Here is a 13340-nt window from a genome sequence, read left to right on the forward strand (position 1 = left end):
CAGCTTCATACCTGGCAGACCTCCCTAAGTCCTACCCCCAGACCCCGGGCATGTTTCTAGGGTGCTCACTGTCCTGGCCTCTCCACTCTCCAGGTCCCCACCCCCCCTTACTGTCCAGCCCCTCATCCTGGTTCCCTTCTTCTCTCCACACCCCACTTCCTCTTTCTGTCTTGGGATATCCAGCCCAACCTGACACCACTTGATGACTCAGGGTCCAGGGTGAGTTCCCCTTGGTCCACACCAGCCGACCCCTCGGAGTGTTCCACATTCTGCTTAAGAAGCCTGGCGCCCAGCAACCACAGTTATTTTGATCAGGCATCCCAGTAGAAGGCATCCCGGTTAACTCATTTAAACTTACATCTTGGGCGGGGAGCCAGTGGCTGACACCGGTCATTTTAGCTACTCATGAGACTGAGATCTGAAGATCATCATTTTAAATCAACCCAGGCAGGAAAAGTCCATGAGATTCTTATCTCCAATGAACCACCAAACAAGCCTTAAATAGAGGTGTGTGGCTCAATTGGTAGAGAGCTCTAGCCTTGAGGGAAGAGATCCCTGGTTCAGCGATCTTTCTTCCTCAGCCTCCTGAGTACTAGAAATGGAACCAGAATTTTAGATGCCAGATCCAAACTCCTGGGGTTTCCATGTGGCAGATCTAGCACTTGCCTGGATGCAAATAAATACATAATAATGATGAAGGGCAGAGAAAGATTTTCTTTTTCTTTTTTTTTGTCGGTCGTGGGGCTTGAACTCTGGGCCTGGGCGCTGTCCCTCAGCTCTTCAGCTCAAAGCGAGCGCTCTACCACTTGAGCTACAGCGCCACTTCCCGTTTTCTGGTGGTTTATTGGAGATAGGAGTCTCACAGTCTCTCCTGCCCGGGCTGGCTTTGAACCGCGATCCTCAGATCTCAGCCTCCTGAGTAGCTAGGATTACAGGCGTGAGCCACCAGCGCCCGGCAGAGAAAGATTTCTTACATGGCATGGGAAGACAGCACTTCAGTACATCTTCAGCCATCTTTGGGGTACAGAAACAAGCTTTAGATTTAAATAGACAAAGAATTAGAGCAGAGAATGAAAGGATGAAACAGACTCAGTCACTGACTGATAGCTGGGCTGATTCTCCTGGGACTATTTTGGTTTAACAACTTTTTTTGTGTGTGTGTGGAGGGTAGGTCATGGGCCCTGAACTCTGGGCCTGGGCGCTGTCCCTCAGCTCTTCAGCTCAAGGCTAGCGTTCTACCACTTGAGCCACAGTGCCACTTCCCACTTATTTTGCTTATGTGGTGCTGCGGAATTGAATCTAGGGCCTCATACATGCAAGGCAAGCACTCTCCCACTGAGCCACCTTCTCAGCCCCGGTTTAACAACATTTTGATGGCTAATCATCATTTGTGAGATACTAAGAGATAGGAATCAGCTGGCCACTGGTGGTTCATGCCTATCATCCTAGCCTAATCAAAAGCCTGAGATCTGAAGATTGTGGGCCGAAGCCAGCCTGGGCAGGAAACTCCATGTGACTTATCTCCAATTAAGCACCTAAAAACCAGAAGTGGTGCTGGTGGCTCAAGGTGGTAAGTCAGCCTTGAGAAAAAGAACTCAGGGATAGTGACCAGGTGTGAGTTCAAGCCCCATAACTGATGAGAGAGAGAGAGAGAGAGAGAGAGAGAGAGAGAGAGAGAGAGAGAGAGAGAGAGAGAGAGAGAGAGAGAGAGAATCTTATTCTCTCAGGGTTTAGAGGTGAGGAATAAGAATACCTGTCTGGATAGGTTCCCTGTGATGAAATGGGTAGCTTTATGAAACAATAGACGAGAAGACAAACACAGCTGCACAGCCCACCTCTTGATGCTGCCGGCAAAGCCAACACTGGATATGCCCTCTGCCTGACCTTGGACATCCAGAAACTGTGAGCCAAATTAAACTACTTATCTTTAACAAATTATCCAGCCTCCAGTATTTCCTCATAGTAACAGAAAACAGACACATTCTCTAGTTAAAAATAACCAGAGGCCTCTCGCCTGTAATCCTAGCTACTCAGGAGGCTGAGATCTGAGGATCGCGGTTCAAAGCCAGCCCGGGCAGGAGAGACCGTGAGACTCCTATCTCCAATAAACCACCAGAAAACGGGAAGTGGCGCTGTAGCTCAAGTGGTAGAGCGCTCGCTTTGAGCTGAAGAGCTGAAGGACAGCGCCCAGGCCCAGAGTTCAAGCCCCACGACCGACAAAAAAAAAAAAAAAAAAAAAAACCAGAGGCCTGGGAATGTGTAGTGTTAGAGTGGGAATGTAGCTTAGTGGTAGAGTGCTTGCCTAGCAGGTATGAAGCCCTAGGTTCCATTCCTCAGTTCCACATAAACAGAAAAAGCAAGTAATGGTGCTATGGCTCAAATGGTAGAGTGTTAGTCTTGAGCAAAAGAAGCTCAGGGACAGTGCTCAGGCCTTGAGTTCAAGCTCCAGAACTGGCAAAGAAGCAGGAGGAGGAAGAGGAGGAGGGCAGCAGCAGTGGCGGCGATCAGAAAAGGGAGCTCTGGGGACTTGGCTAAAGAATTAGAGCATCTGCCAGGCACCAGTGGCTCACACCTGTCATCCAAGCTAATCAGGAGGCTGAGATCTGAGGATCAAGGTTCAAAGCCAGCCCAGGCAGGAAGGTCCATGAAACTCTTATCTCCAATAAACCACCAGAAAACAGGAAGTGGCTCAAGTGGTAGAGTGCTAACCTTGAGCTGAAGAGCTTAGGGACAGCGTTCAGGCCCAGAGTTCAAGCCCCATGACTGACAAAAAAGAAAGAAAAAGAAAAAAGAAATAGAGTATCTGATTAATAAGGCAAGGTTGTGGTTTTAAACTTCAGTACTGCCTGAAGGGTGGAAGAGAAAGAAAAGAAAACCAGAAAAGGGTTTTAGGAAGTGCCAGCTGTTTTTTGTTTTATTTATTTATTTGTGTGTGCCAGTACTAGGACTTGCACTGGAAACTGCCCCGTAGCTTTTTTTTTTTTTTTGGGGGGGGGGTCCGGTCGTGGGGCCTGAACTCTGGGCGCTGTCTCTCAGCTCTTCAGCTGAAGGCTAGTGCTCTACCACTTGAGCCACAGTGCCACTTCCCGCTTTTTTCTTTTTTCTTATGTGGTGCTGAGGAATCGAACCCAGGGCCTCAGGCATGCAAGGCAAGCGCTCTGCCACTGAGCCCCCTTCCCAGCTCCCCCTTAGCTTTTTTTTGCACAAGGCTGGTGCTCTACCACCTGAGCCACAACTCTACCTCCAGCTTTTGGTGGTTTATTAGAGAAAAAAGGCTCACAGATTTTCTTGCCAGGACTGGCTTTAAACCTCAATCTTCAGATATCAGTTTCCTGAGTAGCAAGATGACAGGCATGAACCACCCAGCCTTAAACACATTATAAAATTTGTTGACACAAGCATGGAGCCAGTAAAGATGAATGAAGATTTGGAATCATGGGTAAGAAGAGGTATTTAGGTGCCTAGTTAGAGTGATACTCATGATATTCTGGAGTGGCCAGAGTCTACCCAATCATTATTTCTGGCTGATTAAGTGTCCCTCAGCCCTGTAGCAGTGCTGTTAGCCAAATTTCTTATCTGTTCATCTCTGCTGCCATTGTTTGTGCCAGTGTCCTTGTTTCTTCCAACATTGCTCCTCCACTGTGCCAGCACAAGTGACAGCTTTCGATGGCTTCTCTAGGCTTACTTGATGACTATCACAAATGTATGACCAATATCCAGCACCAGTGGCTCACACCTGTCATCCTAGCTACTCAGAAGACTGAGATCAGAGAATCACAGTTCTAAGTCAGCCTGAGCAGGAAAGTCCATGAGACTCTTACCTCCAATGAACCAGCAGAAATATGGAAGTAGAGTTGTGGCTCAAAGTGGTAGAACACCAGCCCTGAGTGAAAAAGCTCAGGGACAGCACTCAGGCCCTGAGTTCAGGCCCTAGGCCTGGCACACATTCAAAAAAGAATTTTTTTTTTTTTTTAGGTCTGAGAGCAGCACTCTAATTTGGTACCTACTACTTTCACTCACTGGCTGGTGCTCTACCAACTGAGCCATGCCTCCAGCCCCAAGAACTTGGTTATTATGACCGAAGCCCAGGCCTGAACTCCATTTTACACAAAAACAGTTTGTAACTTTCTTAATTTATTTACTGAGTAAAACAAGGGAAGTTTGTTCACTGGTCACCATTTTGGTATTTGAGTAACAAAGACAATGACACCTATGTCTGACTCCATTATGGCAAATTCAGTTAACATTCTGGAAGATTCTTACCACCTCCCTCCCCCACCTCTGCCCCACTCAGATTCCTAAAGCCTATTGTAATGTCTCCTAGCTTAATGAGGCCTGAGACTTGGCTTTATTTTTCTAGAAATGACTTTCCTGTGATTCTTCGTAGCTGACGGTAGAGTTCAAAGCTTGCCCAGCCTGTACAGGCCCTGGCTCTGTGCCCCAACATCAAACCAAGTTGTCTTAGTTTCCCTTTATTACAATAAGGGGGTATTGTCCTGATTTAACACAAATCTGTATGTGAGTGGGTTATATTATCCATCAATTTCATTTCAGGGTGATAAAAGAAGCATGTGCAAATATTCATTAGGATACAAATCAAAAGTCAAGACAGAGCCAGATGCCAGTGTCTCATATGTCATCCTAGCTACTCAGGAGCCTGAGAGCTGAAGATTGTAGTTCAAACCCAACCTGGGCAGGGACAGTGCCCAGACTCTGAGTTCAAGCCCCAAAACTGGCACACACTCACATACAAACCCACATAAAACTAACCATAAGTCTATTGCAAAGATAAACATTCTCTTTTTATATAATCCAGTAATTGTAATTATTGGTATTTACTTTAAGAATTGAACACTTAGCCAGGCGCTGGTGGCTCATGCCTATCAGCCTAGCTCTACCCAGGAGACTGAGATCTGAGGATCATGGTTTGAAGCCAGCCTGAGCAGGAAAGTCAATGAGACTCTTATCTCCAATAAACTACTCAGAAAAAGCTCAAAGTGGTGCTGTGGCTCAAGTGGTAGAGTGCTAACCTTGATCACAAAGGGGCTTAGGGACCCTGCCTGAGTTCAAGCCCCACAACTGGCAAAAAAAAAAAAAAGAACTAAACATTTAAGGACACAAGCAAATAAAAACCTATACATTCAGGGCTGGGAAGGTGGCTCAGTGGTGGAATGCTTGCCCCGCATGCATGAGTCCCTGGGTTCGATTCCTCAGCACCATGTAAACAGAAAAAGCCGGAAGTGGCTCTGTGGTTCAAGTAGTAGAGCATTAGCCTTGAGCTAAAGCACTCAGGGACAGTGCCAGGCCTAGAGTCCAAGCCACACGACCGACAAAAACAAAAAACAAAAAACAAAAAAACCCTATCCATTCGTATTTTGAGTAAGTTTGTTCCTAATTGTCAAATCCTGGAAGCAGCCAGGTGTAATGGTGCACACCTGTAATCTGAGGATCTCAGTTCAAAGCCAGCCTTGGCAGGAAAATGTGAGACTCTTTTTTTTTTTTTTTTTTTTTGGTTGGTCGTGGAGCCTGAACTCTGAGCCTGGGTGCTGTCCCTCAGCTCTTCAGCTCAAGGTTAACACTCTACCACTTGAGCCACAGTGCCACTTCCGGCTTTTTCTGCTTATGTGGTGCTGAGAAATTGAAGCCAGGGCCTCATGCATGCAAGGCAAGCACTCTACCACTGAGCCACCTTCCCAGCCCCATTTTATTTTATTTTTTATAGCGATCCATTCTTTAATAGTTTAAAGAATGAACTGCCTAACTTGTAAAGTGTTAAAATTCTATTTTAGAAAAAAAAAAAAAAAGCCAGAAGTGGAGCTGCAGCTCAAAATGGTAGAGCACTAGCCTTGAAGCAGAAAAACCTCAGGGAGGGTACCCAGGCCTAGAGTTCAAGCCCCAGGACTGACAAAAAACTGTATGGGGTGGCAGGGATCCCCAGCTCTGTTCCTGGCAGTGCGATCTCAGAGTAAGTGAGCTTCCTTCTTTGAGCCTCAGTTTCCTCATCTGGAAAATGGGGGTATGAGGAGACTGCCTAATGGTGCATGACACATGTTGAGAGGCCAGCTGCCTGCACCCATGACTGTGACAATGAGCCACAGATGAGCGGCACGGGGGCTGTCCCAGCATCTTCTTGCAGTTGAGACCTTTGAGTCACTGTCCCTTCCCTGATGCAATCCAGGCAGGGTGGCATGTGCCCTGGGCACGCCCCTTCGACGTGGCAGTTCACACGTCTGCTGGTGCATGACGGCACATGCAGTCAGGATGCAATCACAAGGCTGCTTCCCTCTGGTCAGTCTCAAATTTGTGCCCTCCTCTACCTCCACCCCTGGCCAGGTGTTCTAGCTACTGAGGATTGCAGTTCTAGGCCAGCCAGCGCAGAAATGTTCCATAAGACTCAGTAAACATGGAGAGAAGCTGAATACAGTGCTGCAGGCTTGGGAGCCCAGCAATGATAGAATAGGGAAACACAGGCAGAAAGCAAAGACACGAATCCTACAAATCATCAGCAAAAAGCAGGGTGGTTCAGTCTATGCAAAAAATGCCCTGAGTTCAAATCCCTAGTAGGACAAAGAGACCGAGGGGTACTTGGGCATGCACAATATCCAGGGGAGGATATTCCACTGGAAAACATCTATTTGTTATAATATCATTTAGCTACTTGTATGTGCACCAGTAGCCAGCTTGAACTCAAAGCCTCGTGCTGGCTAGGCCAGGATTCTATCAGTTGAGTGATGCTTCCAGTCCCTTCTTCTTTTTTTCATTAGTTATTTTCCATATAGGGTCTCATTTTATGCCAGATCTGGACTGTGATCCTTGTATTTGTGCATCCCCCCCAAGTCTCTGGAGATAACAAGCATGTCCACCACATCTAGCCATTGTGCTTCTCCTGGTGCTGGAACAATGGGAGCCCTGTTATACCTAGCCAGTAGTTGAGATGAGTCTTGAGAGAATTTTCTTGTCTGGGATGGCCCCAAGCTATGATACCCCTGATCGTGGCTTCAAAATGACAAGCTTGAGCCACCATGCCAGGCTGATTACATAAGATCTTTGGTGCATAACTGCAGGTATTATGTCCTGAGTTCTTGGCGCCACACCCTGTCTTACACATGCTGTACCTTTCCAAGCACTCCTAGGTCAGCTCTGACACCCCTATTATCCACACCAGGACACTTGGGGGCGGGGGGAAACACTTGCCAAGGTCACTAGGGCAAGAAGAGATAAAACAGGATTCAAGCCCTAAGGTTATCCAGTACTCTGGGCCTTAAAATCTCCTCGGCTCTGCCTACCTTCTGATTTTTCTGAGTTGGGACAATATTCCTTTCCTACTAGGAAACAGATTTAACAAGGGAAAGACTGCTTAAGAATGTGACTCATAGTCAGACATCAGTGGCTTACACCTGTCATCCTAGCTACTCAGGAGGCTGAGATCTGAGGATCGTGGCTTGAAGCCATCCCAGGCTCATCTTCAGTTAATCACAGAAAAAGCAGGAAATGGCGCTGTGGCTCAAGTGGTAGAGCACTAGCCTTGAGCAACAGAAACTTAGGGACAGTGCCCAGGCCCATAGTTCAAGCTCTAGGAGTGACAAAAAGAAAAAGGAAAAAGAATGTGGCTTATGAATCTTTATTAGCCAGGTATGTTACTCTGAGAAAAATCAAATCCTTGCCTCACACCATACAGAATGCAAAATGAGAAAGCATCTAGAAAGATAGAAAGAAACTAAGACAGTATCTTTCTGGAGGTACAGAAGGATTTCTCTCTCTCTCTCTCTCTCTCTCTCTCTCTCTCTCTCTCTCTCTCTCTCTGTCTGTCTCTCTCTCTCTCTCCTCTCTCTCTGTCTCTGTCTCTGTCTCTGTCTCTCTCTCTCTCTCTCTCTCTCTCTCTCTCCCCTCCATTTCTAACCCAGTCACTAAAAGTTGGAGGAAATTTTTAAAAATCCAATTGAAGTTCAAAGCCAGCCCAGGCAGGAAAGCCCATGAGACTCTTATTTCCAATAAACCACCAGAAAACTGGAAGTGACATTGTGGCTCAAGTGCTAGAGCACTCGCCTTGAGCTGAAGAGCTGAAGGACAGAGCCCAGGCCCAGAGTTCAAGCCCTATGACCAACAACAACAACAATAACAACAACAACAACAAAAATCAGGCCAGCAGCTCACATCTGTAATTGTAGCGACTCAAGAGACTGAGATCTGAGGATTGGGGTTCAAAGCCACCCAGGGCAGGAAAGTCTGTGAGACTTTTATCTCCAATGAACCACCAAAACACCATAAATGAGGCTGTGGCTGAAGAAGTAGAGTTCCAGCTTTGAACACAAAAAGTGCCCAGATGGTACCCAGGCCCTGAGTTCAACCTAGGACAGGCCCCAGAAGGACACCACAGGAAAAGGCCTATATGCAAATGAGCTGATAGATTTTACTCCTCAGGGAAATGCAAATTCAAATTACAATGAGCTATTGTCACATATGCACCAGAGTGAAGGAAAAAACAACTGCTTGTGCAGGCTCAGTGCTGGTGAGGAGCTGGAAACTTGCCAACTTGGCTGGCCAACTTGGCTGGTGGAAGGGGAAATCACCACAGCTGTCTTGGAAAACTCTTTGGTGATATCTACTAAAGACAAATACATAGCTGAGTGTGGTGGCTCATACCTGTCATCCTGTTGACTCAGGAATTGGAGATCAGGAGAATTGAGGTTCCGGGATAGCCTGGGCAAACAATTTTTTTTTTTTTGGCCCAGTCGTGGGGCCTGAACTCTTGGCCTGGGCGCTGTCCCTCAGCTCTTCAGCTCAAGGCTAGCGCTCTACCACTTGAGCCACAGCACTACTTCCAGCTTTTTTCTTTTTGCTTATGTGGTACTGAGGAATCGAATTCAAGGCCTCAGACATACAAGGCAAGCGCTCTACCACTGAGCCACCTTCCCAACCCATGGGCAAAACAATCTTGAGACTTCATTTCAACCAATGAAAAGCTGGGTTTGGAGCTCAGTCAGTTATGGTGGGAAGCCTAAAATAGGCAGATGGTGGTCTAGATGCAAATATTGGCTGAAAGCAAGACCCCCATCTCAAAAACTAACCAGTACAAGCTGGGTGCTAGTGGCTCAGGCCTATAATCCCAGTTACTCAGGAGGAGTAGGATCTAAAGATCAAGGTTTGAAGCCAGCCCAGACAGGAAAGTTGGTGAGACTCTTATCTCCAATTAACCACTAGAAAGCCAGAAGAGGAGTTGTGGCTCAAGTGGCAGAGCACCAGCCTTGACTGAAAAAGCTAAGGGACAATACCCAGGCTCTGAGTTCAAGTCCTAAAGCCAGCACACAGGTGCATACGCATGTGTACATAGACAAGCATACACACACACACACATACTGCATACGTGTAACTCAATAGCATTGGTTTCTTTTGTATTTGTTTACTTATTTATTTATTTATGTTTTTTGTGTGTGTGTGTCTGTGTGTGTATGCTGGTCCTGGGGCTTGAACTCAGGGTCTGGGCAATGTCCCTGAGTTTTATGCACTGTACCACTTTGGGTTACACCACCATTTCCAGCTTTTTAGTGGTTAATTGGAGATAAGAGCCTCAGAGGCGGCTGGGAAGGTGGCTCAGTGGTAGAGTGCTTGCCTTGCATGCTTGAGGCCCTGGGTTCAATTCCTCAGCACCACATAAGCAAAAAGAAAAAGCCAGAAGTGGCACTGTGGCTCAAGTGGTAGAGCGCTAGCCTTGAGCTGAAGAGCTGAGGGACAGCACCCAGGCCCAGAGTTCAGGCCCCACGACTGAACCCATAAAAAGAAAAAAAAGAGCCTCACAGACTTATCTGTTTGGGCTGGCTTTGAACTATGATCCTCAGCTCTCAGCTGTCTGAGTGGCTAGTAGGACAGGCATGAGCCACTGGCACCTGGCTATGTATATTTATTTTATTTTATTTTTTATTTTTTTATTTGTTTTTGGGTGTCCGGTCATGGGGCCTGAACTCTGGGCCTGGGCGCTGTCCCTCAGCTCTTCAGCTCAAGGCTAACGCTCTACCACTTGAGCCACAGCGCCACTTCTGGCTTTTTTCTTTTTGCTTATGTGGTGCTGAGGAATCGAAACCAGGGCCTCATGCATGCAAGACAAGCGCTCTACCACTGAGCCACCTTCCCAACCCCTGTATATTTATTTTATGCGTGCAAAAACAGAATCTAGGGAAGGTCTTCCCCCAACCTGCCAATGGCTCAGAACCCTCTGGAACCCCAGAACTTGACTGCTGCTTTTCTCTGTGTGTGTGGGTGGGGAGGGAGGAGATTAGTTGATTGTTTTTTTCTGTTGGCTTGGGGCTTGAACTGAGTGCCTGAAAGCTATCCCTGAGCTCTTTTGCTCCAAACTAGCACTCTACCATGTTGAACCACAACTCCACTTCCAGTTTTCCAGTGGTTCATTGGAGATAAAAGTCTGCCTGGGCTGGTTTCAAACCATTATCCTCAGATCTCAGCCTCCTGAGTAGCTAGGACAACAAACATGAGCACCAGTGCCTGGCTTGGTGTGTGTGTGTGTGTGTGTGTGTGTGTGTGTGTGTGTGTGTGTGTGTGTGTGTGTGTGTGTGTGTGTGTGTGTGTGTGTGTGTGTGTGTGTGTGTGTGTGTGTGTGTGTTGGTTGTGGAGTTTGAACTCTGGGCCTAGGTGCTGTCCCTCAGCTCTTCAGCTCAAGGTGAGCACTCTACCACTTGAGCCACATGCCACTTCCAGTTTTCTGGTGGTTTACTGGAGATAAGTCTCACGGCCTTGCCTGCCTGGGCTGGCTTTGAACTGTGATCCTAAGATCTCAGCCTCCTGAGTAGCTAGGATTACAGGCGTAAGCCACCAGTGCCTAGCTCTGTGTGTGTGTGTGTGTGTGTGTGTGTGTGTGTGTGTGTGTGTGTGTGTGTTTATCATTCATGGGGCCTGAACTCTGGGCCTAGGCACTGTCCCTTAGCTCCTCAGCTCAAGGCTAGCACTCTACCACTTGAGCCACAGCGCCACTTCTGGCTTTTTCTGCTTATGTGGGGCTGAGGAATTGAACCCAGGGCCTCATGCATGCAAGCAAGCACTCTACCACTGAGCCACCTTCCCAGCTGTGTGTGTGTGTGTGTGTGTGTGTGTGTGTGTGTGTGTGTGTGTGTGTGTGTGTGTTTTAAGGGAGATTTCTTCACATACACAAAGCCTCAAACTCAAGATCCTCTTCCCTCAGCCTTCCTGAGTTCTGAGATTACAGAAGTGCACTACTATACTTTGCTATTTTTTTGTTTTTGTGTTTTGCTTTAAATAGAGACCCTGGAAGATGGGGGGAATCCAAACCTGACAAAAACTTCATTTTAGTCCCTCCCACTCCCAGTGAGGTTGGGATGGGGGGGGTGGTCTCTGAAATTAGTGTCTTCAACAAGCAGAATCCCATACTCTGAATTTACAAAGGCGCATCAGGGAAACTTGATGCTCAGAGAGTCCCATAACATGTGTGTGTGTGTGTGTGTGTGTGTGTGTGTGTGTGTGTGAGAGAGAGAGAGAGAGAGAGAGAGAGAGAGAGAGAGAGAGAGAGAGAGAGAGAGAGAGAGGGAGAGGGAGAGGGAGAGAGAGAGAGAGAGAGAGAGAGAGAGAGGAGCTACCTCCACTTAAAAATAGCTCATCGAGATTTGGCAACCATTTCCCCCATTTACTCCTTCATTAGAACCCCCACCCCAGGCCTAGGCAGAGTTCTGAACTAACGATCAAAAAAATCCCAGCAGAGTTAGGTGCTGGTGTGTCATCCTCAGGAGGCTGAGATCTGAGGATTGCCGTTCAAAGCCAGCCCAGGCAGGAAAGTCTGTGAAACTCTTATCTCCAATGAGCCACAAAGAAAAAAAAAGCCAGAAGTGGAGCTGTGGCTAGAACACTAGCCTTGATAACAAAAGTTCAGAGACAGCACCCAGGCTCTGAGTTCAAGTCCCAGAAGTGGCACCCCCCCCAAAAAAATAATAAAACTAAAGAATATCCCAGCAGATCAGTACCTGGTCTTGTTCCAGGACAGGCTTGTCCTCCATTACAAAATATCATTCCTCATCTACTTGTCTCATTGTCCTGGAAGCCCATGGGGTATGAACTATCATCGCCTCCTTTTTTTTTTTTTTTTTAAACAGGTGAGAAAACAGAAGTGGAGAGAAATTGAGAACCTGCCTAGGGCGCTGATTCCAAAGCCTCTTTGTCTGGGGAAGTTTGTTTGAAAGATGCCCGGTGGGGGGGACTCAGCTGGGGACAGAGTTGGTTGGTTGGAAGGAATGAGGGAAGATGCTGAGGCTGGGACTTCCCCTCCCAGCTGCACACCTGGGTACCTGGGATGGGGGTGTCGGTGGCCTTGAGGGGGCCTCTCCCACTGGGAGTGGGGAATAAACATGGCCTTACCTGTTCCGGCGTTCATCTGTGGTCCAGCTCAGAGATGGTGACAGACAACGAGAGCCTCTCATGCCTTTCTGGGTTCCCCCAGTCCTTGTGCCCCACCCTGGGGGAGGCAGGTGGTGGGCGTAGGGTGACAGGGACCGGATTGACCTGTGGGACCCGGGGCCCAAGCTGTCGGGGAACCTGTCACCCCAAAGAAGCCTGCTTTTCCGGGGTTGGGACAGCCTGTGGGTGGAGGGAGCTTTGGGTTCTTCCAACGCATAAATACTGGGGTGACATTGGTGGCCCAAACCAGCGTGTATGTGTGTGTGTGTGTGTGTGTGTGTGTGTGTGTGTGAACAGGGTGAGTCCAGGTCCCAGGGGTTCTCCTGGCCACAGCTCCTGGATTTTGGGGAGCTAGGAAGGAAGTGGGGGGGATGGTTCCAGCAGGAACCATCCAGTGAAACTCTCAGGGGAGAGGGGGATAAGCCTGCATCCCTTGAAGAAGAGGGAGGGCTAGGGAGAAATAGGGGTGTCCATGCAGGTGCAGAATGGGGTGCCCAGGGAGGGCGGAGGTAGGCCAGGATTAGAGTGACTTCAGGCAGGTTGCAATTCTGAGATCTGGGAGTGCAATGTGAGATGAGGGTTGATCCAGACCTAAGGAGGGGTGCTGGGGTTCGTCCCCCAGGGCATGACCAATGTCATGTGGGGAAGCAAAGAATGTGGGGAAGCAAACAGCAAGAGACTGAGGCTGGAAAGCTGAGGGTGGAGGTTTCCCAAGAGAACCGCCTCCATTCCCCCCCCCCCCCCCCCCCCCGCCTCCACTCTCTATCTTCCCAAATGTCTTTGGTAGGAAGTAAGCCAGGCTGCCCTGATGGGATGGGAAGTTCGAATCCCAGCCCTATCACAGGCTAGCTGTACCTAAGCCACCTGGTAACACAGTTTCTCACCCATGACTGATGATGATGCCAGTCATCGGGCCCCGCCTCCTC

Source organism: Dipodomys merriami, unplaced genomic scaffold (assembly GCF_024711535.1).
Source record: "Dipodomys merriami isolate MVZ:Mamm:240054 unplaced genomic scaffold, mDipMer1.0.p SCAF_52, whole genome shotgun sequence".
NCBI classification, from domain to species: Eukaryota; Metazoa; Chordata; class Mammalia; order Rodentia; family Heteromyidae; genus Dipodomys; species Dipodomys merriami.